Genomic DNA, 8964 nt, shown 5'->3' on the forward strand with positions numbered 1-8964 from the left:
GAAAGTCATGATTAGCCCAACTCGATTGTAACACTATATCAAAGACTTGTGTTATCCCTTCTTCTTATGTTAATTAGGATATTGAGTCTAATTCTATACACCTATTTTGTACTTTGTGTAATAGTTGTTGCCATACATTGTACCATGTACAAATGTCGTGCAATAAAGTTCTCTCATTTTACTGACGTTTTTTTAAGACTAAAAGGTTGAAATATTAGAAAGATATAGATTACATATTCAAAGATCCTAGAGAATTTATAAACATATACGTAGCAAAACACATAATATATTGAAAGTCAGTATTCACTCACGGGAAGCTCAAACTTACAAAACACTTTCATTGAGAGACGCTTTTTCTCAAACAATAGGATAAAATATTACAAAGATTGCATCATTAAAAATCCCAGTGAATCAATAAACAGATATGTAACAAAGCACATAATATAGTGAAAGTCAGTATATGGTTCGTGTCCGTTCGTTTTAGTATCCCTCTGCTGCTACTTTATGAGTCTAAGGTAGTGCCGTAGGTGTGCCTGGTGTTCCAGACATTCGGTCCATGGTAGGCTATGTCTCTTCTGATGGTCTTTCATTGAGGTTTTGGTGAAAGTAGATTTCTCTCACTTCAAAGAACTATCGTAACGATATGTATGGCATATACTTTATTCTTTTAGTTTTATAGCTTTTTACCTGCAACTTCAATCCTGTAGTTCCCAGTCTCAGGCACGGTGAAGAGCTGGATCCCGTTCTGTAAGGTCACCAGCCTCTCGTGGTCCTGTCCGCGGTAGTGGTCGCCCAGGCTGGTCGGGCCTGCACGGCCGGTGGTGCCGAGGGTGGTGAACGTCGCACGTGCGAAGCGTAAGTCTAACCAATAACATATACACTCAATCAAATAAACGAGTTTTTCATTCAGTACACACATCATTATAGTATGGTAACACTTACAAGGACAAATGTACATGAATTCATAAAATGATGGCAGTTAATGGAAACATGCAAATCTTTGTTATATGATAATGTAAGCGCTGTAGTTAAAACTACATTTGGGAATAAGATTTATTAACAATTAAGTTGAATTGTAAAACAAAGGCTAAATATAACGGAGGACTACACATATAAAGACAAATTAGGATTCTTGATATCCATGCCATGATATAAGAGAATTATAACGTTGTAATGAAAGTGAATGAATGAAATAATACACAAACAAACAGACATATAGAAATTTTGTACCATAGTATCTATCTATACGTCAGAAGCATATATGAAGGCAAAGGAGATACTTGAAATCTATGAAGTGATGGGGTAGTAAATACTTTGTTCCTCAGCCTCACCTTCATCAGTGCGCGGTGCATCTGATGGTCCACGAGTGAAGCTCAGTTGTTTCCACACCGGCAGGGTAGGAGATGGAGGAGCCAGTTTCCAGGACTCCGAATAATCAAGATAAACCCCAATAGGGTATGGAGTGGTCGTTGGTACCTCCTCCAATGGCGGTTCTTTATTGTCAATAAAGAACATTGCCCATTGGTTGCTTGGTTTCGTTGGTTACAACATGTTATAACTCAGACCTGTACAATTTGATAGATGTACATAAGTTCTAAAGATACCCGAATGCACCATAGTGCCAAGATCGATCTCAAGTTCAAAAATCAGTAATCGCATGACTAACCTGTTATGCACAAGTAGATCACCAAGGCCAGGTTAAACAGGAACGCGAACCCCATCGCAAGGAACAGCCTTCTGAAGCTGGCTTCGAGGGCTGACGTGGGGAAAATAGAGTACATACATTAATTAAGTATTGTCTGTTGATTCAGAAGATTCTATGCTTTGGTAGGTAACGTTAAGTACTCACAGATAGAGTGGGCACCTTTTGTCAATTTACTGAACATTTTGAGGTTATGGTCTACTGAAGCCTTCCACTCTTTCTCATTGTGACATGAGTTAACAGTACGCGCTTTGGCCACGAGCGGGTGAAGGGGGAGGGGGTGGTACACTACTGCCAGTAGAAAACAAACTGTGATTGTGCTGATCAATTATTTACAAAACACATTTACAAAAGTGTAAGAAATAAGTCAAACCTAATGTTTTTTTTTTAATCTTCCTTGTTAACGTTTATCCAAAGGTTTCAGGTATGTACAACATAAAACATAAACCCACCTGAAACATGTTCATAAAGTTGTTTGAAAACTCCCGACGCTGCATCGTCATGATCCTTAACATCATTCCGATGTTGCTCAGAGTCTGCAGTGCCTAAAACAAAGCTTATAATTGATTGTCTAATGTAAATGGGACTACTACAAAATGAAGACATCATCGGAGATCTGTGAATATGTCAAACACTTGTGGCTTACCTCTAAGGCATTTAGAAACATCAATGTTTCCTGACAAATTAGTTACTACAACCTGTTAATAACAGACATTTCTATCGCAGCAAGGAAGGAATTTGAACACTTTTCTTAACACGTTGGAATACAGCTTCATCTTCCTTTATAAAACTCCTTGCGGTTGGCAAAGATACCAACAGACTTGTATGGTTACCTGCTGTCCGTTGCTTCAGGCGTCTCTGAATCCCCGCGGCAGCTGCAGGTATGGGCTCCACGTTGTCAGGAGTTTGTTTGGAACCTGTTATGTTATAAGGAAAGTTTGATCTTTTTGACATATCTTGCCCTGATGACAGTTTTGTCACAGTGGCATGCAGGAAAGGCATGTATATTAGAAGTTCCATCAGGTGTTATAGTATGGTATACGTTCTAACGTAGCATTTCTTATTTTATCAAGCAGTATGCAAATTCAAAATTTAGATACTATGGTATTGACTACTGAAGAGTACGTTGTGTCGAACAAATTTGATTAAAAAAAGCTTCTTACGTTAAGCAGAAAAAGTTACCTTTGCCGTCGTTCCCTTGATCTTTAATGGAATCATCAGGATCAGATTTCAACGTCAAGTACATTGGTGCTTCATCAGCTGAAACCGGATATCATTAATAGAATTTCAAGATGGATACTAGTATAAAGTATTTGCTTCTATTAAAATGGAAGTTTGATGAATAGAACATTCACAGGAGTGTGTATCTAGCCGACTCCTCCCATTTTTAACAGTGGTAGGAAAGCGACTAAGTAAAATTCATTAGTGCAGAGGAGAAAACAACGTCTGTGAATCAATAATTGAAAAGAGGATGAAAATATAAAAAGTGAAACTCCACTGTTAATTATAACAAGTTATCTTGCACTATTTTTGTTTTTTATTACTTGTCAGATTGTTTAATCAGATAATTATGATGCAAGTGGAACTTGTTATCACCAAGCACAGTAGGGGCATCTTCTCTGGATAGTTTTAAAGAACGCTTGCAGATAGATGTGAAAAAGTTAGGTGTGACGGATCGTTCAGTGTAATATAACCAGCTGCTGCTGCACCGCGTGCCTGCGAAGCTGGTGTGTTACGCCGAAGGGCGGTTATGCCGGCTATATAGATACAAATACCTATACAAGTGTAATTAAAGTCTTCAATGGCTAATATGATATAAAGGAAATGAGCAAAAACCTTACAGGTGTCACTTCCATTGAAATCTTCTGTTTCATCTGTTTGGTTGAAGTTGAAGTAAATCGGTTCCTCGCCTGCATCTTTATAGTTCATACCTGCGTTAAAATTAGTAGGTTTATCGTATGGTTTAGCTGATAAGATGTTTCAAAACTTGCCCACAGAACCATTACAAAAACACGAGCTCCCCTGTAGGGTTGGTTTGATTGTTATCTCAGACATTCAAGCTACCAATCAGTTTTATTTAGACGGATTTGATTCCAATCATTTTTTGCACTTTTAGACTGTGAAATGACGTCGTAAATATAAGTAAAACATACGAAAGAAATCCTGTAATTTAAGCTGGCCATTGCGTACAGTATTCATGCACGTCGTGTCAAGATTTTTAAGCCAATATTTCAGCCTTAGGAACTATATATAATGACATTTGTATTATTTCTATCAAGTTTGCTTCCACTACTTCTATCTTTCTCTACTATGTTCTGAGGAAAGAAGGCGGTAGAGTTGCGATAAAAGGGATCCCTGATAATTCCTTAGGTCAGAAGATTACCATGACCAGTCTTTCACAAATTAGGTTTGTTTCGCTCTACACGTTACATATTTCACACGTTTTTAAATTTAATCCTATCAAATTGTACTATATTCATATTTGTAAAATTTAATATTTCATATATTCAATCGACTTAAACGTTCTAAAATGTTTTGTCGCTACTCAGTCAAAATTTACACACAAAAAAAAACTCAAGTCAGCTTTGCGCTGCAAGTGTTTTATATTTACTACCAATAAACAAATATAAAAGCCCATCCAGATTGACCAGTATAACCTTACCGTGGCCTGGTAGCTGTGACATCTCCATCTCACCGTACAGGACCGGTAAGCTGAACGAACTCAACAGCGGGCACAAGGTAGCGAGAACACCGTCGTTACCGACCTTTTAAGGCGGCCAGTTGACCTCTGTCAGCCAATTGCGCTTGCTTTGAATACTCCGGATGAATAAATCGCATGGTTCCAGGTAATATGACGCAACGTATTTTGCAACCTAAGGTTTTCTGAGGTCAGCTAATTCGTCTACTGGGCACACGTTTTATCTAAATATAGTTTCATGTGTTTGTGGATGTGGCGTTCAAGTGTGCGCTACTACTTAATATGTCTTTGGACAGTTTTGTTCATATCAGGGAAGGTTTTCGTTATTACTATTTTGATTGAATTTTATCATAATGTTTAAAGTAGGGCACAAGAGGTGGATAAGTACATTTATGTACAAGTTGTTGCCTTAGGGTAGATAAAACCTTTCCCGGACGTTCAGTAGACCTTCGGTTTTGACATACATGCACAAATAAAGTTGTTATAACCCGAGATCTGTAGACAGTTTACACCACTATAAAGACTATCAATCAAATGCCCAAGGATATAGCACCACAATACCAGGAAGACACGAATTTTTATTGGAATGATTTCTAGTAACCCGGTTCTTTCGCAGCGGGGGCGGCCCACCGGTCTCCTGGATTCCACGTCCACGAATGAAGCACCGGCTTCACCCCCACGCCGTCATCCAAAGTCTGTACATTAAACTTGTTGTCCTGAACACTTCAGGTGCTACCGTTTCAACGCGATGATATCATCCTTTAGTGACCGGTACTGTCCTGTGTCTGTACTGTGACTTGTGCTAGTTTTTGTCATGATGGGAAGTTAAAGTTTATGCTCTCTCTAGGTTACAGCCTCTTGCTTCCCTCTTGCTGTCAGATTGAGTAGTGGACACCGTGCCGTTGCTGTCAGTTCGGGTAGTGGACATCTTGCCGTTGCTGTCAGCTCGGGTAGTGGACATCTTGCCGTTGCTGTCAGTTCGGGTAGTGGACATCTTGCCGTTGCTGTAAGTTCGGGTAATGGACATCTTGCCGTTGCTGTAAGTTCGGGTAGTGGACATCTTGCCGTTGCTGTCAGCTCGGGTAGTGGACATCTTGCCGAACGTTGCTGTCAGCTTAGGAAGTGGACATCTTGCCGTTGCTGTCAGCCTGATATAACACCATCATCAGATTGACGACATTAGCTACGTCAGTGCAACAAGGGATAGGGATGTGTGACTTGGAGCAAGGTAAGGTATAGATACAGTATTAGATGATAGTTAGTCAAGCAACTGAATAGAATTTGAAAACGTTTGCTTGACTGTTGCCTTGTGCATCTTATTACCTGGATGTCTAACCTTCATCGAGGTGTGAAGAAAATGCAAGAAGATGCATTTTGTTGGGTGTAGCATGATATTTCAGCCTACAGCTAGTTACGTAGCCCTGGATAGATGTAGGCAAATAAATCAAATCGCAAGATTGCACCTTCTTTTCTTCACCGGAGTGAAATGATGTCTTTCTTTGGTTTGTCAATAGAAAATTGTCTTGGTGCGTAATATCTTTCGATTTCGTGTTTTCTTCATTCATTGATTATAATCATACAATCTAGGATATAGGTCTGCTGCTTGACACATATTTTTATAGCGGCATGCAGTATTCATTGCGGGCGCGAAACCAGGTCGATTTCAGCGAAAAGCAACTTGATTTGTCTCGGTTACAACAATGACAGTCTGCAAGAGTCCGAATAGTAATTTCACAAACAATACATCGTTCGATCACCTATCAGATGTCTGGTAATTCAGATCATTTATGTTCGAGTGTTCAGAGTTGGCAGCATAGGAAATAATGTCAAAATATACTTCGTTGTCGTTTTTATGTGATATTACGTCCAATGCCATGCCAAAGTTGATTACAAATTCTTGCTGACTAATTGCAAATAACGAGAAAGCTTTATAGAAAATACCGAGATAAAACTATGGTAAACAATGCACGGAATCGTTGTCACTGAAACGCACAACAAGGCACAGATCCTCATCTTATTGGCAAGTATCAAAGAGAATTTGCCTGGCTTCATGCTCCCTACCTGTTCTTTCCAAACAGATTCTACACGAAAGGACCCTCCCGAGGCGCTGGTTGAGTCCGATGGGCTGACTTCAAACCCCATGTATGGACCTTCAAAAGGTGAGGAATTAAGTACCAATCGTCTTCAATCTGTCCATCTAACAGACGAACATGTTGGCAAGTATATAAGTGTGTCAGCGAGCTTTCTTGCTTGAGTAAGAAGAACATTGAAGAAGATATGAGAAATGTAAATTAACCGTCAATGAATTGCTTTTTTTGCTGTATACTTGCTGTTATTGATGTGTTGAAATTTGCCTTTAGTCAATTAGAATAAAATGTACTATAGATTTCTCACTGCCTATACATCACCCAAGTATTCGGTTCAACTCCGTAGCAAGATCGGGCTCTTATTGAAGCTGATTGAAAGGAAAATGTCTTATTTAGAATTTCAAGTTTTGTTGATACAGGACAGCGGAAGGAGAATTGGAAGGTCTCCGATCTGACTGCCAATCCCATGTATGGACCAGCCAAAGGTACGGATTGCCAATGGCTGTTCTTGTTTATCTTTGTAAACTCTGAATGAACTTCTTTCTCTTAAAAAGATGGGCAGAACAGGCATAGAGTAGTTTCCTTCGAAAGAAAACGAGCCGAAAAAAAACGTAATCACATACTCAGGAATCATATTCGGACTCGAGTCATGGTTAGGTTGCATTTCTATCTCCGCCAGTACGTTTTTAGGACTGTCTGGTAAACATATTCAATTGTCAAAATTACGCTCATACTGATAAAGGGCTTCGGATGCATCGTTCCCAAATCATCGCGATTACAATAAAATTATTTATTACATATCGAAAACCATCACAAGCATGGGGAGAAATATATAATATATTTGATACATTTCTTTATTTCTGTCAGAACCAAAGTCGACTGATGTAAGCACAACCCACAGAGCAGCGAGGGGAAAGCGCTACCCGCGAATGCGCAGAACCGTGCGGCTGGTGTATCTGGTCAACATGGCGGCCTTGGTGATATACATAGCAGGTCGGGTTTTAGTCAGATCAACAGTTAGTTGAGCACTACACAATGTACATTGGAACTACTTCTTGAACAAAAAATTGGACTCACCCATTTTTTAAAACTAGATTTAGTTCAAGAATGACTTTTGCCAACACAGATGAACTTTCAAGCTAACATTGTAACTACTCTTTCTGTTGCCTTCAGCAACAAACTGAACTTAATCAAGAATTTTCAAAAAATTTACTCGCGATGCAGAGTTGAAGATCCAATCACTCACCTTTGATATCGCATTTTGTACAGAAAATGCGAGGTTTCATCATATACTTAATTCCATAAAGTCAGCAAAACGCTCTTATTGTTTCCGAAAATAATTTCATCAGGTTGGTAGAATATAGGATATTGGAAAATTCTTGTGCACAACCAGGATAAACTTACTGTGCTTACGTTTCGGTGTCCAACACACCGAAACGTAAGCACAGTTACTCTTATCGTTATTACATTACTTTAAATGTTGCAGCATGACCGATATTTACAATCTGAAGGTTTATTTTTTTACAGTTATGATCTCCGTGGCAACAATTAAACTCCCGGCTTGGAAGCAAACTTTTGAACAGCGGTTGGAAGACTTAGAAGGTCAGAAAACAGTGTTTATAGTTAACAGAATCCACAAAAACAAAAGCAGCTATGGAATTTTTTTCTGCACCAATCTATTGTCAATTTATTCTTTTGGCTGTTCTGCACGCACAGCCAGGGCTATCTAACTAGTCTGTGGCTATTACAAATGGCTAGACCAGCAGAGAGACAGACGAAGAGAATACAAATATAATTCGACATGGAAAGGATTATAATCTGTTTTACTTGAGAATCAGACTGTCAAATTGGTTAAAAAGAAAAATGGTAGATCATGTGAGAGATACTTATACGTAAATGATATGCATTAATCTGTCATTTAATCGCAAAGATCACCGTAATTTAGGTTCTTGCTCGGTGTTGATATATCTATAAAGAATTGAATACATAAGAACTGATGAACACGTAAAATATATTTTTGTTTGATTCTGGAATACTTAAAACCCGAAAGACCTCTCTATATTTCTAATATACCACAATATTGCAGGGAAATATTTGGTCCACGGGACACGAGATGAAAATGACACGACATCATCCGTTCCGCATGGGTCTCCCACATCTGTCACTACTGTCATTTACATGGGTAAGCGCAGCAATCATATATTATTATGTATTGATAGAGAGAGATAGAGAGAGATAGCGAGAGCGAGCGAGAGAGCGAGAGAGAGAGAGAGAGAGAGAGAGAGAGAGAGAGATTGACAGAGAGAAAAATAGACTTTGATAGATAGATAGAGAGAGAGACAGAGAGAGGGGTAGAGATAAATAGACAGAAAGACAGACAGACAGACAGACACAGGCAGACAAATATCTTACAGAATAAGACCAGGCTGTTATTATTATCTTGTAGACCCTTGCTTCAGAACAGCAAGGTTCACCAC

The sequence above is a fragment of the Branchiostoma floridae genome, chromosome 4 (genome assembly GCF_000003815.2).
Source record: "Branchiostoma floridae strain S238N-H82 chromosome 4, Bfl_VNyyK, whole genome shotgun sequence".
Lineage (NCBI taxonomy): Eukaryota > Metazoa > Chordata > Leptocardii > Amphioxiformes > Branchiostomatidae > Branchiostoma > Branchiostoma floridae.